Source organism: Ceratotherium simum, chromosome X, assembly GCF_057802395.1.
Source record: "Ceratotherium simum simum isolate JZ-2026a chromosome X, ASM5780239v1, whole genome shotgun sequence".
Classification (NCBI taxonomy): domain Eukaryota; kingdom Metazoa; phylum Chordata; class Mammalia; order Perissodactyla; family Rhinocerotidae; genus Ceratotherium; species Ceratotherium simum.
This window is the reverse complement of record NC_141940.1, coordinates 60,170,965-60,185,180: the sequence shown is the minus strand read 5'-3', so window position 1 is coordinate 60,185,180 and position 14,216 is coordinate 60,170,965.

Genomic DNA, 14,216 nt, shown 5'->3' with positions numbered 1-14,216 from the left:
ATTATTGTAGATATAGGTTATTTTACTGTTTTTTTCTTTTAACCTTCAAACTAGCTATATAGATGGTTGATCCACTAACTTTACTATATGTTTGCAATTACCAGTGAGATTTTTTCATTCATATTTTTTTTAAATTTCTAGTTATGGCCTTTTCTTTTCCATTTAAAGAAGTCCCTTTAACATTTCTTACGAGGCCAGTTTAGTGGTGATGAACTTCTTTAGCTTTTGCTTGTCTGGAAAACTCTCCCTCTATCCTTCAATTCTGAATGGTAACCTTGTCAGATAGAGAATTCTTGGTTGAAAGTTTTTTCCTTTCAGTACTTTGACTATGTCATGCCACTCCCTTCTGGCCTTTAATGTTTCTGCTGAAAAACCAGCTGATATTCTTATGGGGGTTCCCTTGTACACAAATAGTTATTTTTCTCTTGCTCATTTTAAGATTCTTTCTTTGTCTTTAACTTTTGATATTTTAATTATAATATTTCTTGGTGTGAGTCTCTTTGGGTTCATCTTATTTGGGACTCTCTGTGCTTCCTGGACTTGGATGTCTGTTTCCTTTGCCAGGTTGGGGACGTTTTCAGCCATTATTTTTTCAAATAGGTTTTCTGTCCCTTCCTCTCTCTCTTCTCCTTCTGGGATCCCTATAATGTGAATGTTAATATTATTGGTATTGTCCCAGAGGTTAAGCTATCCTCATTTTTTTGTGTCTTTTTCCTTTTTGCTGTTCCAATTGGGTTATTTCCACTATGCTGTCTTCCATATTGCCAGTTCATTCTTCTGCATCATCTAATCTGCTGTTGATTTCCTCTAGTGTATTTTTCATTACATTTATTGTATTCTTCATCTCTGATTGGTTCTTTTTTATATTTCCTCTTGGTGGAAGTTCTCACTATGTTCACCCATTCTTCTCCTGAGTTCAGTGAGCATCTTGATGACCATTACTTTGAAGTCTTTATCTGGTAGACTGCTTATCATCATTTAGTTTAGTTCTTTTTCTGATGTTTTTGTCTTGCTCTTTCATTTGGAACATATTCCTCTGTCTCCCCATTTTGCCTAACTCTCTAGGTATTAGGTAGGTTTGTTTCTAGGTATTAGGTAGAGCAGCTAAGTCTCCCAGTCTTGAAGCGGTGACCTTATGTAGAAGGTGTCCTGTGGGGCCTAGCACAATCTCCCTTTGTCCTTAGAGCCAGGTGCTCCAGGTATGTCCCCTGTGTAGGCTGTATGCACCCTCCTGTTGTGCCTGAGCCATGATTGCTACAGGCATGCTGGTGTGTGTAGCTGATCCTCTGGGGTAGGAGCTGCTTTGGAGGGGCCTTGGCCATCATTGGTTTGCATGGGAACATCGGGGCTGGTGAGTGGTGCTAACAAGGTAGAGAGAGTTAGAAATGGCGCCTGCCAGGACCAGGCTAGCTAGGTAGAAAGGGAGTAAAAATCATGGTGCCTGCCAGTGCTTTTTCCCTAGAGAAAGTTCCAACATCCATGCCCATCTGGCACATGCCCTGATATTAGCCAATGAATCTCCTTCATGTATAACTCAGGCACTCCCAACTGCTGCCTCTGTGCTGGGACTCAGAACAAGTGAGTTTGTGCATGTGCCCTTTAAAGTGGAGTCTCGGTTTCCTAATGCCCTCCAGCTCTGCCAGATGTAAGCCTCACTAATTTTCAAAGGAATCATGAAGGCTCATCATCCAGGTGCAGGTCCCCCAGGGTGGGAAGCCCAATGTAGGGCTTGGGCTCCTTGCTCATCCAGGAGGACCTTCACAGTTGTGATATCCCCTCCACTTGTGAGTTGTCATGCTAGGGATGTGGGTCCTGACTAGACCACATCTCCACCCCTACTACCTGTCTTGATGTGGCTTCTTTTTCATATCCTTAGTTGTGGAAAATCTGTTCTGCTAGTCTTCAGGGTGTTCTCAGTGATAGTTATTCTATATGTAGTTGTAGTTTTGATGTGTCCGTGGGAGGAGGTGAGCTGAGGATATTCCTACTCCACCATCTCGATCCAATGCTTATTAATTTATTCTTATTCATTTGTTGAACTAACACTTATTTAGGGTCTACGATGTGCCAGATATTTTATACCAATTACTTTTCATTACTTAATGTAATCACAGAAATGTTATGAAGCAAATATTATTATTCCTGTTTTACAGATAAAGAAATTGAAACTGTTTTACAGATAAGGAAATTGAAACTCAGAGAGGTGAATTTGCCCAAAGTCACACAGCTTAAGAAGTCACAGAGACAAGAGGCAAGACTAAATCTGTCTGACTTCAAAATCTTTGCTCTTCCCACTATATATTGCTCACCTTGAGCCTATATTAATGGTATTTAAAATCTCACTTAAAATGGTATAATAAGGAAAAGAACAAAACTACATGGGATATCGATATTATTTTTACAAATCAATCAAAAATGTCCTTAGCTTTTCTTATGTGGAAAGATATACAATATGAATCTTGGGTTTGGTTAAGCATGTCTACTTTATTTTTAACTCAAATTTGTTTCAGATGTATGCTTTATAAAATTCTGCTGCTGTGAATCTTATATATGTATAACAATAGATACCAATTATTAAGTAAAATAATAAGTAATATTAGTAAAACATTCTGTTTATCATCACTATTCAAATATCCAATACTTATTGAAAGCTTATATTGTGCCAGCAACTATGGCAGGCACTAGCAACACATGTGGGCTTTCAATGAACCCAGAGGTAGAACATCTATGTCAATAGGAGAAATGTAAGGATGCAAATTAGGAATGGAAGTCAACTTCCTTAAACTAATAAAGAGTATCTAAAAGACACTACAATAAACATTAAACCTAATGGTGAAATGTGTTAATCATTCCTTTTTTACAGCAAGGAAAATAAAGGTATGTCTGCTATCACCACTTATGTTCACCATTGTGTTGGAGGCCCTAGACATTGCAGTAAGACAAGAAAAAGAAATAAAAGTTATAAGGTTGAAAAGGAAGAAATAAACTGTCACTAGTCACCAATTAATTATCTACATGAAAACAAAAAAGAACCTATGGATAAATTATTAATAAGAGAGTTTAGCAAGGTTGTTAGATATAAGATCAATATATAAAATTAATTTGTTCCTATACATCAGCAGTAAATTATTATAAAACAAAATTTAAAAAACACTATAAGATACCCTAGAATGAATAAAAGATGGGCAAGAACTTTGAATTAGTCAGGGTAATGCTAGGTTATGCTGTGGTGACACATAATCCCTGAAATCCTCATGTTGTCACACAAGACAAATTTATTTCTTGCTCTAGTTACAGCTAATGTGAGTCAGGTAGCCTACTGGCACAGCTTTCCTTCAAGAGATGACTGAGAGTTTGCGGAAGCTTCTGACTTGTGGCAATGTTATCTGGAATATGTGGCCTATTAGTTAGCTGTGGAAGGGGGAGAAAGGAATGGAGGAGGCAAAATGGTTCTTAACTGCCCAATCACCTTAACCTTTCTTCAAGGGAGGATGTGAAATGCATAGCTGAACATGGATATTTGATGATTATTAGCAGTCTCTGCCAAAAAGTATAAGATTATTGAAAACCATAAGGAAAATCTAAATAAATGGAGTGATTACTATGTTCACAGATGGAAAGATGGAATAGGATTGGATGCAATTCCAAATAAAATTACAATAAAGATTTATGTGTGCGTTTGTGTATGAAATTGATGAGTTGATTCTAAAATATATATGAAAAAGCAAAAGGCCTAGAATAGCCAAGACAATTTTGAAGAAAAAAATGAAGTAGAGGGGCTGACTCTAACAGGTATCAAAACATGTTATAAGAGTTATAGTAATTAAAATAATGTCTTATTATTATAGGAATAAACAAAAATATCAGTGAAGTTGAATAGAGTCTAGAATAGGAACTTAATATTTGATAATGATAGTGTTCCAAATTAGTGTGAATGGGATGAACTAGTCAATAAATGGTCAGGCAATTGGATATTCATATGGAAAAAGTTATATAGTAGATTTCTATCTCACATAATTCTCTTGAATAAATTTTAGGTGGATTAAAGAGCCAAAGGTTAAAAAATACTATAAAGGTGTTTGAACAACATATAGGACTTATTTTCATAATATCAAGTTGGGGAAGACTTTGCTAAACAAGGTATAAAGTCTAGAAGCCATAAAAGAAAACATTGAGTGGTTTCACTACATCAAAATTAAAAAATTCTGGGTAATAAATTACCCCATACACAATGTTAAAATCCAGAGTGGGTAAAAATATTTACAACATATATAACAAAGGATTAATATGCACAATATAAAAAGAACTCTTACAAATCATAATAGTGGCAAGGGCATGGATTAGTTAACCACAAAAGAGGTCATTTAAAATCACCAATAAACATATGCTCAGATGCATAAGTAATCAGGGAAATGCAAAGTATAACCATATAATACCATTTTTTGGCCCATCAGATTGGCAGACAGTAAAAAAATGATAATATCCAGTATTGATGAGAGTGCAAATTGATAACGCCATTTTGGACTACCATTTGGCAGTCTCGATCAAAATTTAAAATGTACATACTATTTAACCCCGGAATTCAACCTCTAAGAATCTATTCATCAGAAATATACATGTGAACAGAGATATATGTATGACATGTTTGTTTAATCATTGCTTGTAATAACAATAAACTGGAAACACCTAAATGTTCATTAATAGTGATTGGTTACGGGCCAGCCCGGTGGTGTAGTGGTTAAGTTTGCGTGCTCCACTTTGGCGTGGTCTTACACCACTCATCGAGCCATGCTGTGGCAGAGACCCACATACAAAATAGAGGAATATTGGCACAGATGCTAGCTCAGAGCCAATCTTCCTCAAGCAAACAGAGGAAGATTGGCAACAGAAGTTAGCTCAGGGCCAATCTTCCTCACCAAAAAAAAAAAAAGATTGGTTAAATGGATTTCATACCATGGAACACTATCCAGAAATTAAAAAGAGGGAAGCAAATTTTTATGTATTGGTATTTTATGATGTTTAAGATATGTTGTTTTTGAAAAAAGCCAGTTACATAACTATAATATGAGCCAATTTATGTTTAAAAAAAAATTTAAAAAGATCCTATACACTTACACTCAGCATGTCTGTGTGCATGTGTGTGTGCACAGAAACATGTCTGAAAGAACACAGCAAAGAACAGTTTCACATCTGGGGAGGAGTGATATTAGAAGTGGTGGTGGGGCCGGCTCCGTGGCTTAGCGGTTAAGTGCGCGCGCTCTGATGCTGGCGGCCCGGGTTCGGATCCCGGGCACGCCCCAAGGCACCACTTCTCCGTCCAACCCGAGGCCGAGTCCCACGTATAGCAACTAGAAGGAGGCGAACCTATGACATACAACTATCTACTGGGGCTTTGGGGGGAAAAAAATGAATAAATAAAATCTAAAAAAAAAAAAAGAAGTGGTGGTGAATGAATATCTCAAAAAAATGTGGAAAATTCAAAAAAGTATAAAGGAAAAAAGATTATTCATAAAATCGCACAATTCAAAGATAATTATTTTTACTATTTTGTGTGCACTCTTTCAGAGTTTGCACATACATATACACATACACACAGACTTCTCTCTCTTTTTTACACAAAATGGGATCAAGATATAATGCTGTTTTCGTAACTTGCTTTTTTTGTTTAACCATATATTGGGGATTTTTTTCCATGACGTTAATTGCTTATTTTATTTATTTATTTAACAAAAATTTATAGTGCTTACTACATTCCAGACACTTTCCTAAATATCTTGTTTATATCTACATCTGAATTCTTTTAATGTTCTTTTAAGACGTTATTTTTATTGCTGCAGAAGCATTATCTTTTGTGTATGTAACATCAACATTGCTCATTCAGACAGGTATATGATATATGAAGGAGCAGCAGGGAAAGAGTGCCCACCAGTGTGATTGAACTGAGATATTTTTCAAAAAACTTTCTACCTGGAGGTTGAGGTTTTTATGGAAAATACCTGCAAAATGTTCTTTCGGTCTGGACTGCAACATGAATTGAAAAACAAGTCAATGACTTTTCTTACAAAACTTTATTTAAACATATCGCACGTTCTTGATATGCCTCCAAGTAGATTTTCTTACCACAAATGGAGTTGTTAGTCAAGTATTTATTGTCTGCTCAAGTTATGGCACAAGTAGTACTTTCTCTTCAAGTTTCCTTTGATCAGACCTCCTATGCAGGTAGCTACTGCATCTGTTTGGATCATCCTTGTCAAGTTCCAAATCTCGATTGCTGCAGAGATTTACAGTATTTCCACGAAGTTTCCATTTCAGCCTGTGATGCACCAATCACTATGAGGATATGAGCAAAAAGTCTGTAAATAAAGCTAGTGGTGGAATCCATAACAAATGCTTTTCCAACAACAAAAGCTTGAATTTCATGTCCTGAATTTCCTGTGTCTCATGACTAAATTTCAGGTATTTAGAAACAGTTTACTTGATAAAGTGTAACTTGGAGAGTATGCTATGCTATTTCTCTTGGGATTAAATCTGAATATTTAGATTTATTTGTCTCTTTTAATGGAATCATAGATGTCACTCTTCAACTTGTAGTTTAAAACATCTAAAAGCACTAACACCAGATAATGAGAGGGACTGTGGTCTGATTAATGGGGTACAACTAGAAGATATATGTCAAAGTTTACTAAAGATTCTCTAGCAAATCTGCTACTGCAGTCATGGTGAGAGAACAGTGATCTGGCAATTGGGAAAGCTTGGTCCTAATCCTGGCTCTGTCCTTAATCAGGCAGCAGTAATGCTGCCTTTTATTGAGTACTTTTCTATGTGCCAGGCAAGTAGTTGAGTGCTTCACATGGATTTCCTCATATGCATTCTTACAAAAATCCTATGGAGTAGGTACTATCACCATTCCCATTTAACAAACAAGGAAATGGATAAACACAGAGGCTGAAATAACTTGCCAAGAGTTACAGCTAACAAGGGGAGGAACGAGGATTCAAATCCAGGTCTCTCTGACTACAAACCCATACTCTTAAATACTAAAATGTCCGTGTTTCTAGCTTTAAGGCTTTTGGACAAGTTACTTCCTTTCTCTTGGCCTCAGTTTCTCCATATACAAAATCAGGAGATTGGACTAGAAGTAAATGGTCTCTTAAGCTTTCCTCCATCTCATTCATTTTAGCCATTGTTTCTTCTTTCCACTATAATATAGTCAAGCTTCATTCCATGTCTTTGGCCTTGTATATTAGAAACCTTTTTTCTGAATAAACATTTTGCAACTGTGTCTTGTGAAGCTTTCTTTCCATATAAATATTTAACAAAAAGAATGCAGTTTCTCTTAGGGGTATAATACCGAATAGAGCTAAAATGGGGTTGTGGGTGGACTGGATGATTCTCCATCTTGGCTCTGCTATATCCTGCCAAGGTGCTCCTGCTGCTACACCCACATATTACTGACCATTCAGAGAGTGACAGAGACAAAGGAAGAGATGTACACCACCCCAACACGCCATCAGGAGAGGCTATTTAGGATCCTACGGCACGAGCCACAGCTTTGGGATCCCACTTCTGGTTCTATTTAGCCCCATCAATCCTAATTATAAGTACGTATTGAACACTCATGATATTGCACATTTCCATGATATTTCACATATTCTCTATTCCATTTCTGAGGTAGGCTTACACAAGCAGTCTTCCCAGGTTTTACTAAAGATCAACATTTGCTTATTTATAAGGCCTAGATCACATTGTGAATTCCATGGTTTTACAACTTACTTTTAGACATCTAAGAAAAAGAAAAAGAAAAAAAAAGCTAGCCACCATATAATCTTTTGGTCAAGAAAATTGAGGCCATGTGGTATTAATGAAAAACACAAATCAAGTGTAAAGGGGTATTTTTGAATGGCAACTTCACACAGGTTTATTGGGGGCAATCTTATAGATAGAAGAGTTCGACTATTAGGAGGGCACTGTACTCCCCAAATAATTTAAGTGCAATACACTTTATGCCGCAGATGTACTCCTGCAAAGTAGTGTTCAAACTGGACTTCTGTCAATCCATATCTTCTCCTTTACTTCCGCAATCATTTCAAAATTGCTTTATCTTCAATTTGATCATCATTTGGCAGTGGTTCTACTGTGCCACACCTACCTTTCTCTACCTAGAAGTTAATAATATGTAGCGCTGATATGTACTACCTGAGAACTCCTAGGAACTCCTACTTAAAAGAAGCTTGGGGGCTGGCCCTGTGGCTTAACAGTTAAGTGCACATGCTTCGCTACTGGCGGCACGGGTTCAGATCCCGGGTGCGTACCGACGCACTGCTTGTCTGGCCATGCCACATACAGCAACTAGAAGGACGTGCAGCTATGACATGCAACTATCTACTGGGGCTTTGGGGAGAAAAAGGGAAAAAAAAAGGAGGAGGATTGGCAATAGATGTTAGCTCAGGGCCAGTCTTCCTCAGCAAAAAGAGGAGGATTGGCATGGATGTTAGCTCAGGGCTGATCTTCCTCACCAAAAAAAAAAAAAGAAGAAGAAGAAGCCTGAATTCTTTGGAGCTTAGAATTTGGAGCAAAGAACCACTTTGTAATGGGCACAGTCACCCTTCAAAATGTTGTGCTTTACAAATCTAGATCTTCTTATAGAGTGTTCTCTTAAAACAGGATGTGCCTGGAAATGGATTATCATCTCAAATCTAGCAGTCAAAAATTATTTTCAAACGATCTGAAGGACAAATGATGTTCAAAATCCAGCTTATCTTTCCTTATACTTTTCAAATCCAGATTTAGAAAGTGAATGACACTTCCTGTAGGCAATTTTTTCCAGCCATAACAAAGATTAATAGAAAGCAGTTTCAAGTTCTGCACAAATCTTTTTGTTGCTATTGCGTAGGCTCAAGCAAAGGAAACCAATTTCTGGTACATTTCTGACTTCAAAATTCTAAGCTCCTTAGGGTATAGAACTTAGGGCATATCTTATATATTGTACACTTATCTACCTGTAAAACTATTTTATTTTATTTTATTTTTTATTATTATTATTTTTTTTTGTGAGGAAGATAAGCCCTGAGATAACATCCGTGCCAATCCTCCTCTTTTTGCTGAGGAAGACCAGCTCTGAGCTAACATCTATTGCCAATCCTCCTCCTTCCCCACCCCCCAAAGCCCCAGTAGATAGTTGTATGTCATAGTTGCACATCCTTCTAGTTGCTGTATGTGGGACGTGGCCTCAGCATGGCCAGAGAAGCAGTGTGTTGCTGCGTGCCTGGGATCCGAACCCAGGCCGCCAGCAGCGGAGCGCATGCACTTAACCGCTAAGCCACGGAGCCGGCCCTGTAAAACTATTTTAAATGTTTACGTGTTATGCTAATAGCTTCCATACCAAACAAAGGTGGATATCTGCAAAACCTTAGACTGTATTTGAACTTAAGAGCAAGCATTTTGAGTCTTAGTCCAGAGCATTATTTGGCAAACATATTTCTAAGACAAATTCAAATCAAAGAGGACAACTTCAGATCACATGTACCAAAGGCACTCGGTTAAGTACCCTAACTATAATTGACTTCCGTTGTAACAACAGCTGCTTTTTTACAGCACATACTTCTTAGATGGATACTGCCTCTCCCGGGGTTTTTCTCAGACTGTTTTGATAGTGGTGTGTTAGAAGTAACTGAGATAATTCTCTGCAAAATTCTTCCCAAATATGGATAATATTTGCTTTCTTCCTTGTTTTACTCTCCCTTCTGCATAGAGCTTTGGACCTGAACATTTTATGACATTTCCTAATCAGTAAAAATTCGAATCTGCACAATACACAAAGGCATTCACAAATATACACCCACACATACACACAGATACAGGTAGTTTTGGAGGTTCTAATAACGAAACTTCCCAGACAGGTTTATTTAGTTAAAACTTGGTGTTTGTAAGTGTCAGAAATCAATACACGTTTCCTGAACACCAAAGGAAATCTGATTATAGGGAGACAGGTCAGTCTCAAAAAATCCAAGGGCAGAAATGACACTGGGCCTCAGGAAGGACTGGATCTTATAATTAGAAAGCTCTCAGAAACCAATTCTAGGTTCACCTGGCAGTTCTCTGTCTCATCACTGCTTCTTTCTTTGCAAACTGACTTTGCCCCCCTGGCCACATGGCAGAAAATGTGGCTGCCTATAGCAAAAGAGATTTTGTGTTATGCGTCAGCCACTCAGAAAGTCAAATTCTTTAGGAGTCCCAATTCCAAAATGGGTCAGGGGCCAGTCCCCACCCTAGATCAAAACTACTGTGGCCAGAGGAGCAGGGTTATGCAGGAGATGCATGGCAATGAGCCAAGTGTTGTTAGGTTCTGGAGATGCAAGGATAGATAGCAGGGTCCCTGCCCTCAAGTTGCTCATTGTCTAGAAGAGGAAATAAAATCAGAAAACATGGAATCCAATGAGATAATGAGCTAATATCTGTGCCAATCTTCCTCTATTTTGTATGTGGGTCACTGCCACAGGATGGCTTGATGAGCGGTGTGTAGTACATGCCCAGGATCCAAACCCACAAGCCCCGGGCCGCCAAAGCGGAGCATGCAAACTTAACCATTACACCACCAGGCTGGCCCCTATTTTATATTTTAATTGAGGTAACATTTATAACATTATATAAATTTCAGGTGTACATTATTATATTTCAACTTCTGTATAGACTATACAATTTTCATTACCAAAAGCCTAGTTTCCATCCATCAGTGTAAACACGTGCCCCTTTACCTCTTTCACCCTCACTGCACCCCTCTTCCCCTCTGGTAATCACCAATCTGTTCAGTGTAACTATGTGCTGTTTGTTTATGTTCCACACTTAAGTGAAATCATATGCTGTTTGTCTTTCTCTGTCTGATTTATTTCACTTAGCATAATACCCTTAAGGTCTATCCGAGTTGTCACAAATGGCAAGATTTCACCTTTTTTAAGGCTCAGTAGTATTCCATTGGGTTCACATACCACATCTTCTTTATCCATTCATCCATTGATGGGCACTTAGGTTGTTTCCAAGTCTTTGCTGTTGTGAATAATGCTGGGAAGAACATAGGGATGCATATATCTTTTTGAATTAGTGTTTTCATGTTCCTTGGATAAATACTCAGAAGTGGAATAGCTGGATCATAAGGTATTTCTATTTTTAATTTTTTGAGAAATGTCCATACTGTTTTCAATAGTGTCTGCACCAGTTTGCACTCCCACCAGCAGTGTACAAAGACTCCCTTTTCTCTACATCTTCTCCAATACTTGTTATTTCTTGTCTTTTTAATAATAGCCATTCTGACGGGAGTGGGGTGATATCTCATTGTGGTTTTGATTTGCATTTCTCTAATACTTTTAGTGATGTTGAACATCTTTTCATGTGCTGTTGCCCATCTGTATATCTTCTTTGGAAAAATGTTCAGATTTTCTGCCCATTTTTCAGTCAATTTATTTGTTTTTCTGTTGTTCTATATTTTGGATGTTAATTGCATATTGGAGATATGATTTGCATTATCTTCTCCTAATGGGTAGGTTGTCTTTTTGTTTTGTTGATGGTTTCCTTTGCTGTGCAGAAGCTTTTTAGTTTGATATAGTTCCATTTGTTCATTTTTTCTTTGTTTTTCCTGCCTGAGGAGACGTACTCAAAAAGATACTGCTAAGACCAATATCCAAGAGCATACTGCCTATGTTTTCTTCTAGGAGTTCTGTGGTTTCCCATCTTACATTCAATTCTTTCATTAATTTTGAGTTAATTTTTCTGTATGGTGTAAGATAATGGTCTCCTTTCATTCTTTTACATATGGCTGTCCAATTTTCCCTAGACCATTTATTGAAGAGACTTTCCTTTCTCCATTGTATGTTCTCGGCTCCTGCGTTGCAAATTAGCTGTCCATGGATGTGTCGGTTTATTTCTGAACTCTCAGTTCTGTTCCATTGATCTGTGTGTCTGTTTTTCTGCCAGTACCATGCTGTTTTTATTACTATAGATTTGTAGTATATTTTGAAATCAAAGAGTGTGATACCTCTAGCTTTGTTCTTTTTCTCAGGATTCCTTTGACTATTCAGGATGTTTTGTTGTTCCATATAAATTTTAGGATTCTTTGTTCAATTTCTGTGAAAAAGTTATTGGGGTTCTGATTGGGATTGCATTGAATTTGTAGATTGCTTTAGGAAGTATGGACCTTTTAACTATAATTCTTCCAAACTATGAGCACAGAATAGCTTCCTATTCCTTTGTGTCGTCTTCAATTTCTTTCAACAATGTCCTATAGTTTTCAGTTTACATGTCTTTCACCTCCTTGGTTAAATTTATTACTAGGTATTTTATTCTTTTTGTTGCAATTGTAAGTGGAACGTATTCTTGATTTCTCTTTCTGCTAGATTGTTCTTGGTGTATAGAAACACAACTGATTTTTGTATGTTGTTTATACCCTGCAACCTGACTGTATTCATTAATTATTTCTAATAATTTTTGGTGGATTTTTTAAGGGATTTCTATATATAAAATCATGTCATCCATAAATAGTGATAGCTTTACTTCTTCCTTTCCAATTTGGATACTTTTAATTTCTTTTTCTTGCCCATTTGGTCTGACTAGGACTTCCAATACTCTGTTGAATAAGACTGGCAAGAATAGGCATCCTTGTCTTGTTCCTGTTCTTTTTTTTTTTTTTTTTTTAATTTTTATTTATTTATTTTTCCCCCCAAAGCCCCAGTAGATAGTTGTATGTCATAGCTGCACATCCTTCTAGTTGCTATATGTGGGACGTGGCCTCAGCATGGCCGGAGAAGTGGTGCGCCGGTGCGCACCCGGGATCCGAACCCGGGCCGCCAGCAGCGGAGCACGCGCACTTAACCGCTAAGCCACAGGGCCGGCCCTTTGTTCCTGTTCTGAAAGGGATAGCTTTTAGTTTTTCACTGTCGAGCATGATGTTAGATGTGGCCTTTATTATACTGAGGTACTGTATTTCTATAGCCCATTTTATTGAGAGTTTTTATCATAAATAAATGCTGAGTCTTGTCAAATGCTTTCACTGCATCTATTGAGATGATCATGTGATCTTCAATCTTTATTTTGTTAATGTGGTGTACCACATTCATTGATTTGTGGATGTTGAATCATCCTTGCATCCCTGAAATAAATTCCACTTTATTGTGGTGTATAATCCTTTTAATTTATTGTTGTATTTGGTTTGCTAATATTTTGTTGAAGATTTTTGCATCTATGTTCATCAGTGATATTGGCTGCTAATTTCCTTTTTTTGTGTTGTCCTTGTCTGGTTTTGATATAAGGGTAAATTTGGCCTTGTAAAATGAGTTAGGAAGCATTCCTTCCTCTTCTGTTTTTTTTTGGAAGAGTTTGAGAAAGATAGGTGTTAAATCTTCTTTGAATATTTGGTAGAATTCACCCAACAAGACATCTGGTCCTGGACTTTTATTTCTTGTGAGGTTTTTGATTACATTTTGATCTCCTTACTAATAATGGGTCTATTCAGGTTCTCTATTTCTTCCTGATTACGTTTTGAGAGGTTGTATGATTCTAAGAATTTATCCATTTTTTCCAGGATTCCAATTTGTTGGTGTACAGCATTTCATAGTAGTCTCTTAATATCTTTTGTATTTCTGTGGTATCTGTTGTAATTTCCCTCTTTCATTTCTTATTTTATTTGACTCTTCTCTTTTTTTTCTTAGTGAGTCTAGCTAACGGTTTGTCAATTTTGTTTATCTTTTCAAAGAACCAGCTCTTAGTTTCATTGATCTTTTCTATTGTCTTTTTAATCTCTATTTCATTTATTTCCACTCTGATTTTCATTATTTCCTTCCATCTGCTGACTTGGGGCTTCATTTGTTCTTCTTTTTCTATTTCTTTTAGGTGTAGTGTTAGATTGTTTATTTGAGCTTTTTCTTCTTTGCTGAAGTATTCCTGCATTACTATAAACTTCCCTCTTGATACCACTTTTGCTGCATCCCACAGATTTTGCTATGCTGTGTTTTCATGTTCATTTGTCTCCAGGTATTTTTTGGTTTCTCCTTTGATTTTTTCATTCATCCAGTAGTTGTTCAGTAGCATGTTGTTTAGTCTCCACATATTTGTGACTTTTCTAGCTTTCTTCTGGTAGTTAATTTCTAGTTTCACACCATGTTGCAAAATTTGCTTGATATGATTTCAATCTTCTTAAATTTGTTAAGACTTGTTTTGTTTCCCAACCT